Genomic DNA, 19,109 nt, shown 5'->3' on the forward strand with positions numbered 1-19,109 from the left:
GTGTTTAAGAACATGAATAGATGTTTATGGACCTGAAGAGAAGTGATTATTAACATTTATTTTTATTTCAGCTCTACATAGACAGGATTCATGTATTCAGGAAGAAATACACAGAAATGTAACATGCTATATCTGGATGAATGCAGTATATCAGGAGTTTTAAATACTACCAATCTGGAAATATAAAAATAAGCTGTTATTTGTATAGAAATGCCAGGATACTGATAAAATAATGCATTTAAGCTAATAATTAGCAGTGTTAAATTGCTTTAATATAATACGATGTTAATAATATAAAACATGACGTTTCATATCAAAACGATCAGGAAAATGATCTGATGCTGCTTCACCTATAATTAATATTGGGAGAGATTAATGCAAGAAATTATGGCAGTTATTACATAGTTTAAAGAAATATTTCACTGTTTAAAAATGTTCAGAAATGGTATTGCCACATGTATTGCTATGTCTGTTTATAATGCTGCCACCCGGTGTTGCCATACGAGAACTACAACCAAAAGGTTTTTTTGGCTGTTAATAAGATACTCCAATTATCCAATGACAAGGGACAAGGCTCCGTGGGCGTTTCCAATTCACCAGTGAGGAGAACCCATATAAAGTTATTGCAAACATAAAGAGAGGAGGTTTTCTGCTGAGCTAAACTTGAAAACTGGTTCCTGCTGGGCGTGAAAAAGACCATTTTACTTTGGCAAAGCTGATCTACCACCTTCTCATTGACTGCAAATTATACTTTTTGGAATTCTGAGGTGAAACAATTCCTATTAAGGAATATTGGATATCAACTGCTCTTTACCCTGGTAACGTATTCAAGGTTATTGGCAAGACTATTAGTTAAATTCTAAGTCACTGCAGTTTAAAGAACAGTTAAAAGATTTAAAGAAGCAGTGTGTTTTTCAAGTTAGCATTTCACAGCCTATATATTGTTTAAATCTGTATCTGATTTGTTAAGTAACTCATCTGTGCAAGTTCTGAAGTTAATTATGTATTAGGATAAATTGCAGTTAAATAGCAGAATATATATATTATCCTATTGCTTAAGAGCACAGTTTAAAATTGTATTGCTTGGATGTTAAAAGATTTGTAAATAAGGCTGGTTTTTAAGATAAGCGTGTATGAACTTTGCATAGCATATTTAAATCGTTTTCAAGCACATATAATATTTCATTTCCTTTTATTGCAAATATATTTCAATATGTTCATGGATATTAACTAAATAAAAGAATTCAGATATTTATATTAATTGTATGGTCTAGTAGGTGCATGTTGATTAAGGGTTTCTATTTTTAAGGAAAATTATTATTTGTATTGCGTTATAACCCTGCCATAAGCTGATATATTATTTGGATAGCACTACTAAGATTTTCATAAATATACTGACATAATAAAGGAGCTTTCTGCATAAAGTATGTTATACTTCATGAATGAAAGTCCCATTTATTTGTTTCAATAGTCAATCCTAGTGTTTCACAAACGCTAGGGTTGACTTTCACTTTAAACAGTACATATGGTCAAAAATAAATAATTCTAGTTAAAGCTATTTTAGTGTCATATGCACATATGCTGTGCATGTCCCATGCGCACTCACTGAAACACTGTGCCATCTCAGAGATCAAAGGGTGTTGTGTATTTGGTCAGTGACGACTTTAAAAGGATATGAAACCCAAAAATTTTCTTTTGTAATTTATATAGAGCATACCATTTTAAAAATGTTTCCAATTTACTTCTACTATCAAATTTGTTTCGTTCCCATGATATTCTATGTTGAAGAGATACCTAGGTAGGAATCTGGATCACTTCATGGCAGGAAATAGTGCTGCCATCTAGTGCTCTTGTAAATGGATAACATTCCTGCAAAACTGCTGCCATATAGTGCTCAAGAAATGAGCCAGATCTTAAGCATATGTCATTGCTTTTCAACAAAAGATATTCAGAGTACAAAGAAAAATTGATAATAGAAGTAAATTAGAAAGTTGTTTAAAAGTGCATGCTCTATCTGAATCATGAAAAAGAATGTGGGGTTTCATATCCCTTTAATTTGCCACCTCTGAGGTATCGATACATTTTTGCTAATAGAAATACATTGCAAAAATGTTTCTATTTAAAATTGAAACACACTCCAACATTATGACCCTTTGTGTAGGAGAATTTTGCCAAAAGGAAATATAATGAAACAAATGTTTATCTTAAAAAATGTCATGCAAACGTACATTTTAGTTTTGACCATAAGATTTGGGAAGTCACGTTTGGAGTTGCTATGTTGCTCGATTAGAGGATTGCCTGGTATTTTGGGGCTGGACAGTCATTTTTTTGCAGGATCAGACTGATCTACTTCAGGAAAGTTCTCATCTGTAGAAGGCACAATTGGGCTAAAAGAGGCTTTTCCCAGGCGGTAACCGGCTAATCAACAAGCTACTGAGCTGTGGTTTGTTCCTGGTTGAGCAATTCTTTCTGTTTGTAGATTTGGGAAGCAAGATTTTTTTTATTTTTTTTTTAATTTAAAAGGCAAAAACAGAATTTATGCTTACCTGATAAATTACTTTCTCCAACGGTGTGTCCGGTCCACGGCGTCATCCTTACTTGTGGGATATTCTCTTCCCCAACAGGAAATGGCAAAGAGCTCAGCAAAGCTGGTCATATGATCCCTCCTAGGCTCCGCCTACCCCAGTCATTCGACCGACGTACAGGAGGAAATATGCATAGGAGAAACCATGATACCGTGGTGACTGTAGTTAGAGAAAATAATTCATCAGACCCGATTAAAAAAACCAGGGCGGGCCGTGGACCGGACACACCGTTGGAGAAAGTAATTTATCAGGTAAGCATAAATTCTGTTTTCTCCAACATAGGTGTGTCCGGTCCACGGCGTCATCCTTACTTGTGGGAACCAATACCAAAGCTTTAGGACACGGATGAAGGGAGGGAGCAAATCAGGTCACCTAAATGGAAGGCACCACGGCTTGCAAAACCTTTCTCCCAAAAATAGCCTCTGAAGAAGCAAAAGTATCAAATTTGTAAAATTTGGCAAAAGTGTGCAGTGAAGACCAAGTCGCTGCCTTACATATCTGGTCAACAGAAGCCTCGTTCTTGAAGGCCCATGTGGAAACCACAGCCCTAGTGGAGTGAGCTGTGATTCTGTCAGGAGGCTGCCGTCCGGCAGTCTCATAAGCCAAACGGATAATGCCTTTAAGCCAAAAAGAAAGAGAGGTAGAAGTTGCTTTTTGACCTCTCCTTTTACCAGAATAAACAACAAACAAAGAAGAAGTTTGTCTGAAATCTTTAGTGGCCTCTAAATAGAATTTTAGAGCACGGACTACGTCCAAATTGTGTAACAAACGTTCCTTCTTTGAAACTGGATTCGGGCACAAAGAAGGTACAACTATCTCCTGGTTAATATTCTTGTTGGAAACAACTTTCGGAAGAAAACCAGGCTTAGTACGCAAAACCACCTTATCTGCATGGAACACCAGATAGGGCGGAGAACACTGCAGAGCAGATAACTCAGAAACGCTTCTAGCAGAAGAAATTGCAACCAAAAACAAAACTTTCCAAGATAATAACTTAATATCTACGGAATGTAAGGGTTCAAACGGAACCCCTTGAAGAACTGAAAGAACTAGATTTAGACTCCAGGGAGGAGTCAAAGGTCTGTAAACAGGCTTGATTCTAACCAGAGCCTGAACAAACGCTTGAACGTCTGGCACAGCTGCCAGCCTCTTGTGAAGTAAAACAGATAACGCAGAAATCTGCCCCTTCAGAGAACTTGCAGATAATCCCTTCTCCAAACCCTCTTGAAGAAAGGATAAAATCCTAGGGATTTTTATCTTGTTCCATGGGAATCCTTTAGATTCACACCAACAGATATATTTTTTCCATATCTTATGGTAAATTTTTCTAGTTACAGGCTTTCTAGCCTGAATCAGAGTATCTATTACAGAATCTGAAAACCCACGCTTTGATAAAATCAAGCGTTCAATCTCCAAGCATTCGGATGTTCGAATGGACCTTGAACAAGAAGGTCCTGTCTCAAAGGTAGCTTCCATGGTGGAGCCGATGACATATTCACCAGGTCTGCATACCAAGTCCTGCGTGGCCACGCAGGAGCTATCAAGATCACCGAAGCCCTCTCCTGGTTGATCCTGGCTACCAGCCTGGGAATGAGAGGAAACGGTGGGAAAACATAAGCTAGGTTGAAGGTCCAAGGTGCTACTAGTGCATCTACTAGAGTCGCCTTGGGATCCCTGGATCTGGACCCGTAACAAGGAACCTTGAAGTTCTGACGAGACGCCATCAGATCCATGTCTGGAATGCCCCATAATTGAGTTATTTGGGCAAAGATTTCCGGTTGGAGTTCCCACTCCCCCGGATGGAATGTCTGACTCCTCAGAAAATCCGCTTCCCAATTTTCCACCCCTGGGATGTGGATTGCAGACAAGTGGCAGGAGTGATCCTCCGCCCATTGAATTATCTTGGTCACTTCCTCCATCGCCAGGGAACTCCTTGTTCCCCCCTGATGGTTGATATATGCAACTGTCGTCATGTTGTCTGATTGAAACCTTATGAATTTGGCCTTTGCTAGATGAGGCCAAGCTTTGAGAGCATTGAATATCGCTCTTAGTTCCAGAATGTTTATCGGGAGAAGAGATTCTTCCCGAGACCATAGACCCTGAGCTTTCAGGGGTTCCCAGACCGCGCCCCAGCCCACCAGACTGGCGTCGGTCGTGACAATGACCCACTCTGGTCTGCGGAAGCTCATTCCCTGTGACAGATTGTCCGGGGTCAGCCACCAACGGAGTGAATCTCTGGTCCTTTGATCTACTTGAATCGTCGGAGACAAGTCTGTATAATCCCCATTCCACTGTCTGAGCATGCACAGTTGTAATGGTCTTAGATGAATTTGTGCAAAAGGAACTATGTCCATTGCTGCAACCATCAATCCTATTACTTCCATGCACTGCGCTATGGAAGGACGAAGAACAGAATGAAGAACTTGACAAGAGATTAGAAGTTTTGATTTTCTGACCTCTGTCAGGAAAATTCTCATTTCTAAGGAGTCTATTATTGCTCCCAAGAAGGGAACTCTTGTCGACGGGGAAAGAGAGCTTTTTTCTATGTTTACTTTCCATCCGTGAGATCTGAGAAAGGCTAGGACGATGTCCGTATGAGCCTTTGCTTTTGACAGAGACGACGCTTGAATCAGGATGTCGTCCAAGTACGGTACTACTGCAATGCCCCTTGGTCTTAGAACCGCTAGAAGGGACCCTAGTACCTTTGTGAAAATTCTCGGAGCAGTGGCTAATCCGAAAGGAAGTGCCACAAACTGGTAATGCTTGTCCAGAAAATCGAACCTTAGGAACTGATGATGTTCCTTGTGGATAGGAATATGGAGGTACGCATCCTTTAAATCCACCGTGGTCATAAATTGACCTTCCTGGATGGTAGGAAGGATCGTTCGAATGGTTTCCATTTTGAATGATGGAACCCTGAGAAATTTGTTTAGGATCTTGAGATCTAGAATTGGTCTGAACGTTCCCTCTTTTTTGGGAACTATGAACAGGTTGGAGTAAAACCCCATCCCTTGTTCTCTTATTGGAACTGGATGAATTACTCCCATCCTTAACAGGTCTTCTACACAATGTAAGAATGCCTGTCTTTTTATTTGGTTTGGAGATAATTGAGACCTGTGGAACCTTCCCCTTGGGGGTAGTTCCTTGAATTCCAGGAGATAACCTTGAGAAACTATTTCTAGTGCCCAAGGATCCTGAACATCTCTTGCCCAGGCCTGAGCAAAGAGAGAAAGTCTGCCCCCCACCAGATCCGGTCCCGGATCGGGGGCAATCCCTTCATGCTGTTTTGGTAGCAGTGGCGGGCTTCTTGGCCTGCTTACCCTTGTTCCAGCCTTGCATCGGTCTCCAGGCTGGTTTGGGTTGAGAAGTATTACCCTCTTGCTTAGAAGATGTAGAAGTAGAGGCTGGTCCGTTTCTGCGAAAGGGACGAAAATTAGGCTTATTTCTAGCCTTAAAAGACCTATCCTGAGGAAGGGCGTGGCCCTTTCCTCCGGTGATGTCTGAAATAATCTCTTTCAAATCAGGACCAAACAGTGTCTTGCCCTTGAAAGGGATGTTAAGCAATTTTGTCTTGGAAGACACATCCGCTGACCAAGACTTTAGCCAGAGCGCTCTGCGCGCCACGATAGCAAACCCTGAATTTTTCGCCGCTAATCTCGCTAATTGCAAAGCGGCATCTAGAATAAAAGAGTTAGCCAATTTAAGTGCATGAACTCTGTCCATAATCTCCTCATACGAAGATTCCTTATCAAGCGACTTTTCTAGTTCTTCGAACCAGAAACACGCTGCCGTAGTGACAGGAACAATGCATGAAATTGGTTGAAGAAGGTAACCTTGCTGAACAAACATTCTTTTAAGCAAACCCTCTAATTTTTTATCCATAGGATCTTTAAAAGCACAACTATCTTCTATGGGAATAGTAGTGCGTTTGTTTAGAGTAGAGACCGCCCCCTCGACCTTAGGGACTGTCTGCCATAAGTCCTTTCTGGGGTCGACTATAGGAAATAATTTCTTAAATATAGGGGGAGGCACAAAAGGTATGCCGGGCCTTTCCCATTCCTTGTTTACTATGTCCGCCACCCGCTTGGGTATAGGAAAAACATCGGGGGGCACCGGAACCTCTAGGAACTTGTCCATCTTACATAATTTCTCTGGAATGACCAAATTGTCACAATCATCCAGAGTAGATAATACCTCCTTAAGCAGTGCGCGGAGATGTTCTAATTTAAATTTAAATGTTACAACATCAGGTTCAGCTTGTTGAGAAATTTTCCCTGAATCTGAAATTTCTCCCTCAGACAAAACCTCCCTCCTGGCCCCTTCAGATTGGTGTGAGGGTATGTCAGAAGCGTTATCATCAGCGTCCTCTTGCTCTTCAGTGTTTAAAACAGAGCAATCGCGCTTTCTTTGATAAGTAGGCATTTTAGATAAAATATTTTTAATAGAATTATCCATAACAGCCGTTAATTGTTGCATAGTAATAAGTATTGGCGCACTAGATGTACTAGGGGCCTCTTGTGTGGGCAAAACTGGTGTAGACACAGAAGGGGGTGATGCAGTACCATGCTTACTCCCCTCATCTGAAGAATCATCTTGGGCACTATTATTATCTGTGGCATCATTGTCCCTACTTTGTTTGGACACCATGTCACAATTATCACATATATTTAAATGGGGAGACATATTGGCATTCATAAATATAGAACATCGTTTATCTGATGGTTCAGACATGTTAAACAGGCTTAAACTTGTCAACAAAGTACAAAAAACGTTTTAAAATAAAACCGTTACTGTCACTTTAAATTTTAAACAGAACACACTTTATTACTAAATATGCGAAAAAGTATGAAGCAATTGTTCAAAATTCACCAAAATTTCACCACAGTGTCTTAAAGCCTTAAAAGTATTGCACACCAAATTTGGAAGCTTTAACCCTTAAAATAACGGAACCGGAGCCGTTTTTACATTTAACCCCTATACAGTCCCAGGAATCTGCTTTGCTGAGACCCAACCAAGCCCAGAGGGGAATACGATACCAAATGACGCCTTCTATAAGCTTTTTCAGTGGATCCTAGCTCCTCACACATGCATCTGCATGCCTTGCCTTCCAAAAACAACTGCGCATTAGTGGCGCGAAAATGAGGCTCTGCCTATGACTAGAGAAGGCCCCCATCTGAAAAAGGTGTCCATACAGTGCCTGCCGTTTTTTTAACAACAATCCCCAAGATTATAATAACTATAAAGCGCTATAATCTGTCAAATATGCTTAGCAAGTAATCGTTTTAGCCCAGAAAAACGTCTACCAGTTTATTAAGCCCTTATAAAGCCTTTATTCTTATACTTAATCTAAGAAAATGGCTTACCGGTCCCCATAGGGAAAATGACAGCCTTCCAGCATTAACAAGTCGTGTTAGAAATGTGGCCATCATACCTCAGGCAGAAAAGTCTGCCAACTGCTTCCCCCAACTGAAGTTACTTCATCTCAACAGTCCTGTGTGGAAACAGCAATCGATTTTAGTAACGTCTGCTAAAATCATCTTCCTCTCACAAACAGAAATCTTCTTCTCTTTTCTGTTTCAGAGTAAATAGTACATACCAGCACTATTTTAAAATAACAAACACTTGATTGAAGAATAAAACTACATTTAAACACCAAAAAACTCTTAGCCATCTCCGTGGAGATGTTGCCTGTGCAACGGCAAAGAGAATGACTGGGGTAGGCGGAGCCTAGGAGGGATCATATGACCAGCTTTGCTGGGCTCTTTGCCATTTCCTGTTGGGGAAGAGAATATCCCACAAGTAAGGATGACGCCGTGGACCGGACACACCTATGTTGGAGAAATTAGACTTTAATGGCACAGATAGATCATGTAATTTTAAGACACTTTCACATTCCCTTATATTATCACATGTATTATTCTCTTGATATCATATGTTGAAGAGCATATGTGCATATGCTTAGCAGCAGGAATATGATGCTGAGAGCTAGCTGGCGATCAGTGGCTACAAACTTTTGTCTCTTCACCTTGGCTCACCAGATGATTTCAGTTAGCTCCCAGCAATGCTGCTATAGAGCTTACTTACCATGTGTTTAATGCTTTGCAAGGGTTAAACACAGTTATATGCAAACAGAAGTGCAATAATAAAAATGTTCTTACAGCATTATCTATTTGTTCTTTTAAGCGGTTAAGCCAGGGTCGACAAATCTGTTTAATATTTAGGAGCCAGTAAGAATTTTTAGAAGCCAGACAATGGTATGTGTATATAGATATATGGAGAATAACCCAAAAAGTTAGGAGCCAGGGGTAAAATTCTAGGAGTCAGTGGCTCCCGGGTTTGTAGAGCCCTGGATTAAAGGGACAAGAAACTCAAACATTTTCTTTCATGATTTAGGTAGAGTATACAGTTTTAAACAACTTTCCAGTTTACTTCTATTATCAAATTTGCATCATTCTTTTGGCATCATTTGTTGAAGGAGCAGCAATGCACTTCTGGTTTCTAACTGAACACATGGGTGAGCCAATGACAATCGGTATATATATAGGTAGCCACCAATCTGCAGCTAGAACCTAGGTTTTTTGCTGCTCCTGAGCTTACCTAAATAAACCTTTCAGCTAAGGATAACAAGAGAAGGAAGCAAATTAAAGAATAGAAGTAAATTAGAAAGAAGTTTAAAATTGCACGCTCTTTCTGAAGCATGAAAGAAAACATTTGGGTTTTATGTCCCTTTAAAGGGACACTGTAGTCACAAAAAAACTAAGCATAGATTAAAAAAAAAAAGTTCTAAAATAACAATTTCAATGGCCTTCATGTTTCTAAAACGTACAGTTTAGAAGAAAATTATCGCCAAATTTTTAACCCTTTCCAAACCCACTCACTCGGTATCTGATAGCATTGTCCAGTCCGGGCTGACAACCTAGGTTGGAAGATGACGACTGTTTTCCGAGCTGCGCATGCGCAAGTTAGCGTGACGTCACTGTCTTCATGTCGATTCTGGATGCAGTAGACCCGCTCTATCGATCACGGATCAGAAGACTGTACTACGCTTAATAGGTAAGTTGCTTGTGTGTGGGCACTTAGAGAATCTCCCTAGAATTAACGAGCAACTTAAAAAACAGTTTTTAATAAAACTTTGTAACACGTAAGTATATTTTAACTAGGAAGGATATAATAATTATTATTTTAAATATTCATTATTATGCAAATGAATCTCCCTAGAATTAAAATATATAATATATATATATATATATATATATATATATATATATATATATATATATATATATATATATATATATATATATATATATATATATATATATATATATATATATATATATACACACACACTAATTATATAACAAACATTTTGAAACCGCAAATTTAGTTATAATACAATGCATTTAAAATTGTTTCCAATAGAATCGAAATAAGTTAAATATTGTTAATATATAAATTGAATTACATGCTATAGAAAGTGGATATACGAAAATATAAAAAAATCATACAGATAATGTCAGCTATAAAAATAAAACAATAATGAAAATGAATAGTATAAATAATTTTATTAGTTCAATCTTGATATTCGCATCTGAAACGTTACCAACGTTATATATTGGTATAGCGAGAAGGCATTGAAAGCTAATACAATTACTTTGTATTGCACCAAGAAATCCTGGATGACCGATCGGATGGATTGAATTGACAAATGCGCACGCATGACGCGTAGTATTGTGTGTGTAAATTATGATTCATCCGGACCAAATCACGCATGCGCAAGTGAAAGGATTAAAGTGTGCATGCGCAATAATACACAATAGGCTTATAATTATATGCAAAAACTAGAGATAGGATTGGATAATGGTTTGGCACATGTACTGCTCATATCGGAGTGCTGGATTATGTGGCATCACAGGCAAATTTTAAAACTCTATTTTATCGTGTTATGCAGCTACGTTTATGGACAAAAGTAGGTCACTTTTATATTGTTTATATTTGTGTTTGGAAATGTGGGGTCTGTTTGAATGAAAATTGTAAAAGTTAGTATTCCTTTAACCCCTTGACTGCTAACAACGGCTCTGAGCTGTAGCAAATTGTCCCAGTCAGGGGCTGACGACGACTCAGAGCCATCGCTAGCACTCACCCACCTTGAAGGCAATCTGGGGGCTCCCACAATCTCTGCTGTATAGTGATAGGCATTGTTTGAATTTTCATGCGGTGAAGTCACGTGCAATGACGTGATGACAGCACCGCGCAACTTTATTTACAGTTTACAATGACAAATATAGGGAGATGGGGGCATGCTGCTTAGAAGCCTGTATCTCAGGCATCTAAGCAGCTACAGACCCACCGTTGGAAAGGTAATCGCCTAACCTTTCCAACTGTACAAGTCTTGGGGATCTGTAAAAAAAAAAAAAAATTTAAAAAGTTAAAAACCAGCTTAGCATCCAGGTGGGAAATGCTTTAGCAGCCAAAGGGCTAAGGTATGGCCTTGCCCAGAACGGCAGAATGAAGGAGCTGAAAAGCTGTGCAATTTTTTTTTTGTTCTGGCAAACCTATTGAATAATGATATAAATTGAAAGAATTTACTTAAATATGGGATGGATTTTACTTTCTCAGTATACTAAGTAAAGAAGAAAATTCTGTGCTCAGAGCAGGGAAATTCCACCCCCCCCCCCAACATTTTGCTTTTTCATTATGATGGTGTCAAACTATTACTTTATAAATGTATATGCCCTGAAAATAAAAATCAGACAGGGTGTTTGCATCAGTGTGCATACTGAGGTTACTTTTGTTTTGTTTGTTTTTTAAATTAGAGAAAACATTTGCAGTCAGGGAGAAAGAAAGATCATACAGGTGAGGCTTTAAATTAATTAAATGTGTTTATAGGGACTGTATACACCCATTTTCATATAACTGCATGCAATACACTACAATAAAGAAGAATATGCACAAATACTGATATAAAAATCCAGTATAAACCATTTTAAAAACTTAGTAAGAAGCTCCCAGTTTAGTATTGTTGATGAAATTAGGCTGGAACACCGATTGAAATGGGCTGGGAAAGCAAAAAGATCAGATACTTCCCTCCCCTGCATATGAAAAGACCCATTGCACAACTAGGAGTCTGTAGACACCAACATACATTTAAAACTTTGGGGCTTTGTTAGGAGTCTGAAAATCAGCACAGTGTTATTTAAAAATAAGCAAAACTATACAATTTTACAAAAACACTCACAGATGGGCTATATAACATGGATCAGCTACAAAACATTATGCAAAGAAAAATGTACTGTACAATGTCCCTTTATGGACATTCCCTCAACAAACTCATGAGCAAGGGAGCTACTGGCTCCTAACTTTTAGGATTGTTCTCAATCTATCTGTATAGTAATACCAGTCTGGCCCTTAATGTATGTCTGGCTCCTAAATTTTAAACAGATTTGTTGACCCCTGATAGGCACGCTCTCCAGATGATCCCATCAGGGAAGTGCCAGTGGCTTCAGGAAAACCAAGCGGTTAGGACGTTGTATTCCGTCCTTCAGCGCTAAAGCCCAGCAGAATTCGGACGGAATACAACGTCCTAACGGCGTTAAAAGGTTAAGGGATAAAAAAAAAGGTTAAGGGATAAAATATACATTTATAATCCCTAAAATACATGACGCAGGGGATAATTCTGCAAGTGACCACGTAAATTCACCACACACAAACAGTAAAAAACACTGTATAGTTATTTCTCTTCTAAGAATAATTATTATCCAAGAACTTTAAAAATCTATACTTCTAAACAAATATACAAATAACAATGGTCTTCACTAACTATCTAAAGTGACACAACTGAAAAGCTGAATAATCTGTGAATTAATCATAGATCCACAAAAAAAATGCCCATTTCAGTCTTGCAATCGGTCTCCAAAAGGGTTTGCTGACCCTTGCTGGTTGGAGGTGTGGCAGAATGCCTTCCATAGGATACAATAGGATTGCTGCCTGTTCATCAATCAGCCCACATCTCCAGTGAATGCAGATCTATGTGTTAGAGATGTGTCCAATGCCAGTGTCAGATAAACATCATCACCTCCCACAGTGAAGTATAGTAAAAGCCTCTTGGCAAGATTACCTTCTAGCAGTGATTGTATTCCTTTAGAAAATGTCATCTGCGACCTTTATCATAATGAGAATCCCTTTATATTGTAGCTATCATCACAATAGCACAATAACATGGGGCCTAGAAAAGATACAAACTTCTCTTGCAAGTGATGTGATTATTTTTTGTGTGCGTTTAAAAAGCAAAAAGCATTTACTCAGCAGTAGAGCAATTCTGCTTACAAGAAATAACATACAAAATGTCCCCTTTTTTAAAAGATAAATCCTTCTATTATGTCTAATATTATAGTTTGGAAGAGTTTGCAGTCTGACTGCTATTGTTAGTAATTTATATTTCCCTCAACTTTGGAAACTGTAGTTGTAGCAGCAATGATACTCTGTAGGAGAGATCAATTTGAAGCCATTAACTGCACCTGCTCCACATACATATAAACAACAGGCACTAATCTATGCCTGCAAATTATCTGCACACATGAAGTGACGTTGAGCAGTTTCCATGCCAGAGATTATGGTATCCAGTACAATACCCTGCTGCTTGTCTACTTGCTGTAACCATTTCACTTACACAATGTAATACATTTAAATATTATAACACTTTCTGCTATCCAAAGCACAAATTAACAACATATTTTACTATAAAATGTATTTAATGACAGTGTGGGCAATAAAGATTGACAAAATGTTAATACTGGCTAAAATGATAGCAGGGTAGTGCACCCATTAAAAACATCCTGGGGAGAAGATAAATACAGTAATATTATATATATATATATATATATATATATATATATATATATATATATATATATATATATATATATATATATATATATATACATACATACATACACAGTGTACTACATCCTTAGATGAAAGTTGTATACTTGTTGTATAGTTGTCTCCTTTCTCTAAATATGACAGAACTTTCATGACAACAACCATAAAACAGTCACCATGCCATCAGTCCACATCAATAACCTAGAAAGCTTCAAGTAGTTTCAAAAATCATAAAACTACAGCCATAAGGCAACATTCATGGTCTATGGACAGGCAAGAATTCTTGTAGACACAGCTGGTTACAATGGAACAATTGCCAAATAAGTGGTGAGAAGCAGACGGTCGTGCAGGCTCCTTCCGCAGCAACAAATGTATTAACTTAGTATGTGCTGCTGAGCTCAGCTGACTATAGCATTTTCCCAAGAGGATAAAAAGGTTATGACCTCAGTTATTTTGAATTCCTTAATAAAAAGCTGTAAATTATTGTTATTCTGCAGTCTGTCAATACTGTAATGTTTCATTAATAAAATGTCGTTGCATTAGTATTTTTTTTTTAAAGCCTAAATACAGCCCAGTAAATACCAAAAGATGTAAAACACAATACAGAGGGGTCACTTTTCATATTGCTATTTTTATCATTGATCTAACAAAAGTTATATTTTCGTCTTACATAAGGGTCTATTATAATCCGTTACAAAATCTTCAAATGATATATATATATAGACTTTACTGGTAATTTTCTGTTTAAACCCATTCGATAAGTTTTTATTAAAAGGTTTGTGATTGACTGCAGCCTTGTGCTTTGTTATAGGCAGAGCGCACAGATAACAAATGTGTATAATAGTAGCAATGAGACCGTAAACTATCCCCGAGCTACAAATCAGTGTAACTATTTCACTCACATTAAATCTGAGAGATCCCCTAACACAAACAATGACTGAGAGTTGTACTGGACACGACTGTGAAGCGCTCCGAACCACTGATGTAAATGATCAGCAAACACAGGCCTGAAAGGACCAGCAGCCACATCTCCCCCCGGGGGATTAATGGAGAGGCGACCTCCATGAGCCCTGGCTCAGATTAGGTTATTTCACTCGCCCCCCGAAACAACGTGCACAATACAAAATACAACGCACCGTTCTGGTCGCTGACGGAGAGCTCCTCTTGTGTTACAGCCGCATATACAATTCCCCGTCCAGCTGCTCTCTGCCACTCACCCCCCGGCGCCCGTAATCCCGCTCTCCATCACTTTCCTCAGGACAAACTGGATCTGGTATCGGCTTATTCCCATGCAAAGGACTCGTGATGTCACGGCAGTCACGTGACTGCACAGATCACATGGTACAGAGAATGCTAGTGGAAGCCGCAGGCGGGAGATCAATAGGAGGGTATCGTGGCTTCTCTTCATTTTTCACTTTCGAAGTTCTGTGTGCGGCAGAATGTGTTTTCTGCATCCTTAGCTTGTAGAAAATAGTGTATTTATCTCTCAGTTGTCTTCTAGAGGAAAATAGTACCCAGATTAGTACCTTGGAATTTATTAGTGAGTAAAAAAATACCTCATGGAAAATTTGCTTTTCATTTATTTTTTTAATAAAATACGTTACAATCAGGATAGTAGAAGAAACGTAAAGATAAATGTTCGGTTTATTTGCATTTTTAGTAGCCAGTTTGTGTGGTTCTGAATGAGTGTATTTAGCAATGAAACACTATTTTGTAGTACTTTATGTCTGAGTTTTCAAAGCACTCAGGAGCAGACATCTTTACAGCTTCGTCACGGTCATTTCTTATTTAGCGTAGTGTGTTCCCTATGGAATCATCAACTGTTGTTAAATTAGCAGCCACTGTTTGTATGTTGCATCAAGAAGAAACTGCACCTATACTGTAGCTTGCAGAAGTGAAACTGAACTGCTGTCAGGGCACCAATATACTGAATTGAATCTCTTGTGAGATATGACCCCCTGCAATTAGTTTAAGGTACAGTCACAATTACACTTGATGTCTCAGAGCCTAATTTGCTTCTTTCTCCTGGTATCCTTTGCTGAAAAGCATACCTTGCACATATATGCCTCTTCACCTGATGTGCTCAGCTAGCTCCCAGTAGTGCATTGACGCTCCTTCAATGAAGGATACCAAGAGAATGAAGCAAATTTGATAATAGAAGTTTGGAAAGTTGTTTCAGTTGTATGCTTTGTTTGAGCCATGAAAGAAACCAAAAATTAGCTTCAATGTCAAATTTGCTTATTTGTGGCAATTTTAAATGTTTTTTTTTTTCAACTTATTGTCTAATAAGATATGGATAGTAGATGTTCTGTAAGTTTGATAAAAGAGGGATAATCATTTCACTATGTGAAAAGAATGAGCTACCAGTTGGTGTGTGTGTGTTAAAAGAAAGGGTCAGTTAGGTTATTGTTGAACACGTTACAGCTAACAGCTGTATTTTTCTTTTATGTGAATGGAAAGGGTTAATTGCAGCTCACTGTGAAACTTAGAGGTAATCGGTTATGTGTCACAGGAAGACTCATTACTGTTAAAGGGACACTGAACCCAAATTTCTTTCATTATTCATATAGAGCATGACATTTTAAGCAACTTTCTAATTTACTCCTATTATCAATTTTTCTTCGTTCTCTTGCTATCTTTATTTTAAAAGCAGAAATGTAAATCTTAGCCGCCAGCCCATTTTAGGTTCACTCCATGGATAGCGCTTGCTTATTGGAGGCTTACATTTACCCACCAATAAGCAAGCATAACCCAGGTTCTCAACCAAAAATGCGCTGGCTGCTATGCATCACATTCCTGCTTTTTAAATAAATAGCAAGAGAATGAAGAAAACTTGATAATAGGAATAAATTAGAAAGTTGCTTAAAATGTCATGCTCTATCTGAATCATGAAAGAAAAAAATTGGGTTCAGTTACCCTTTAAGGGGTAGATTTATGTTTTGTAAGCATTTCAACTATTATTTTGTGTGCATTAGATTTACATATCAAACTATTATGTGCCCAGCCCAGCTCTCCAATGTAATTTAATAATAATGAAGCAAGTAAACCACTGCCTACCCTAAGTTAACTACTTCAGAAGGTATCCATAAGAACCAACTGTTTATGTTTTTTTATATATATTTTTTTATTTATTTATTTATTTATATATATATATATCCTCCAAACAAAACGCACTCCAAAGGACTTATCATGTAAGCAAATAATCACTTTAATAAGCGTGAACGTTTTCGGGTAAACAAACCTGTCCTCAGACAAACAGTGAATGAAAAACACTTACCCTCCACTAAACATATAACACTTTGTGTGAGCTGCAAGACACTGCGTTCTCCCCACTAGACACGCCCCCAACATGTGCGTAATCATCCGGGGCAGTGCGAGTCTGCATGAAAACAATCTGTTGTGAAAATAAAAACAAAAGCAATAAGAAAAATTTCAATAGCATGACAATGTATAGAGAGAATGCTGTATGATACTTAACATCTGAGGATAATAACGAAATGGCGAGTCTGTCCCATTGGTCGTCTATGAATCTCAGTGGTTACTATGGTAACATATACAAAAACGCCAATAGGCGGAGAAAGTGCATAAGCGGCCAATGTGAATAACCTGCAAAATGAAAACATGATAAATGAACCTTATCCAAATTTAATAGAAACACTAGTACATGTTACCATCAATTTATAACTATAAAGTATAACGCAACACTATACACTGAAGGAAACCTATATAGCACTCCTAAGCCCACATTAAGGCCCAGACCTACAAAATAAAGATAATTAATGCATAAAGCCAACCAGGCAACTACTATAAGATAGTACTTTAAAAAAAATATTATAATAGTAAAACTGTGACACTGCATAACTATTCGTCATATGAATATTAGTAAACAACATATGCATATATACAATTACAACACATACACACATACATGTATATACATATACATACATACACAACTGTAATGAAAAGTGGACTCTAATGGATCATACCCTTAGGTATTAGTGTATCCAAATAAAATGTCAATTTGGCCTCCCATTGCAGTAACAGCTTGTTGTGATCACCCCCTCTGTTCATGGGGGGAACATGGTCAATAATAGTGTATTTCAAGTCTGTTACTTTATGTTGTAAATCCAAAAAGTGTCGTGCCAACGGTTGTTCAGAAGTTCCCTTCTTTAGAGCCATACGGATGGCTGAGCGATGGTTTGCCATCCGTGTCCGTAGGTCATCAGAGGTCTTTCCTACATAGTAAAATCCACAGATACAATGTAGGAGATATATAATGTGAGTGGTAGTACATGTTAAACGATACCGGTGTTTATAAATTTTCCTCTTGTGGGATGTGTGAATGAAGTACCTGTTATGAGACCCCCGCAGGTTACACAGCCCAGACATCGAAAGACCCCTGGTTTCTTAGTATCCATCCAGGTGGTCTTTCTGTAGCATTGTACTGGGTCTGTTTTCACTAAAAAGTCTCGTAGGGACCTAGCCCTTCTGTATCCCATCCGTGGGGGCGGTGTTTGTAATAGAGGTAGTGCTTTATCACTATTAATAATCTCCCAGTGTTTGCTGATTATATTTGGTATTGCTTTCTTATCACCAGAATACGTTGTAACAAATGTCATTCTGTTAGCATCTGATACATTTGTTGTTCTCTTGTTCTCTCCAAGTATTTGATTATATTGCCCCTCCAAGAGCTTGATAGGATAATTGCGTGTCTGTAAACATTCTCTCATTTCTTATATTTGTTCATCCTTGTTCTTTTCCTCCGTGTTATTCCTCAGCACTCTTAGAAATTGTGATTTAGGTAAAGCTTTTTTGAGCGCTGGTGGATGACAACTAGAAAAATGTATAAGTGCATTTTCATCAGTTTCCTTACGATAAAGAGTAGATTGTAGTCTGTCTGCATCCTTGTATAGCCGCACATCAAGGAAGTCGATCTGTATATATACTGTGTATATATATATATATATAGTATTTGTAGAGCGCCAAGATATTCCGCAGCGCTGTAAGCATAGTCGGTGTACAGGATAGCTTTTGTAGGGGTCAAGTGGGTAGAGGGCCCTGCCGAGAGTTTCACTGTTGTAGTCGGCTCTTATGAAGCGATCTGTAAACAGCTGGGCCCATAGGCTTACAATCTAAGGGGTTCAAGGGGAAAGCAATGGCGTTAGGAAAGGTTCGTGTTGGTTGTATGCATCCCTGAATAGTAGAGTTTTTAGGGAGTGCTTGAAGCTGTTAAAACTAGGGGAGAGTCTTATGGAGCGAGGCAGGGAATTCCACAAGATGGGGGCCAGTCTGGAGAAGTCCTGTAAACGTGAATGTGAGGAAGTAACAAGAGAGGAGGAGATCATGAGCTGATCGAAGGGGACGGGAGGGAGAGTATCTAGAGACAAGTTCTGAGATGTAGGGGGGAGCAGTGCAGTTGAGAGCTTTATATGTCAGGGTGAGGATTTTATGTTTAATCCTAGAGGCAAGAGGAAGCCAGTGAAGGGAATGGCAGAGAGGTGCAGCAGATAAAGAGCGAGGAGTAAGGAAGATGAGTCTGGCAGAGGCATTCACTATGGATTGTAAAGGAGCTATGCGGCAGCTAGGTAGACCAGAGAGGACGGAATTGCAGTAGTCGAGGCAGGAAAGGATGAGAGAGTG

General features: G+C 38.5%; 1 protein-coding gene across 2 annotated transcripts in view; it reads right to left on the reverse strand.

Annotated features, from left to right (window-relative positions):
• The window catches only part of WASF3 (WASP family member 3), a 269,443-nt gene extending 254,704 nt beyond the window's left edge, over nt 1-14,739 (reverse strand). Inside the window, exon 1 of one of the 2 annotated variants that reach the window (XM_053708495.1) lies at nt 14,603-14,739. The gene's annotated coding sequence lies outside the window, so the exon portion shown is untranslated. The remainder of the gene's footprint in view (nt 1-14,602) is intronic. The other variant, XM_053708496.1, reaches the window with a different exon arrangement.
• Nucleotides 14,740-19,109: the final 4,370 nt, after the last annotated feature.

Source organism: Bombina bombina, chromosome 3 (assembly GCF_027579735.1).
Source record: "Bombina bombina isolate aBomBom1 chromosome 3, aBomBom1.pri, whole genome shotgun sequence".
Lineage (NCBI taxonomy): Eukaryota > Metazoa > Chordata > Amphibia > Anura > Bombinatoridae > Bombina > Bombina bombina.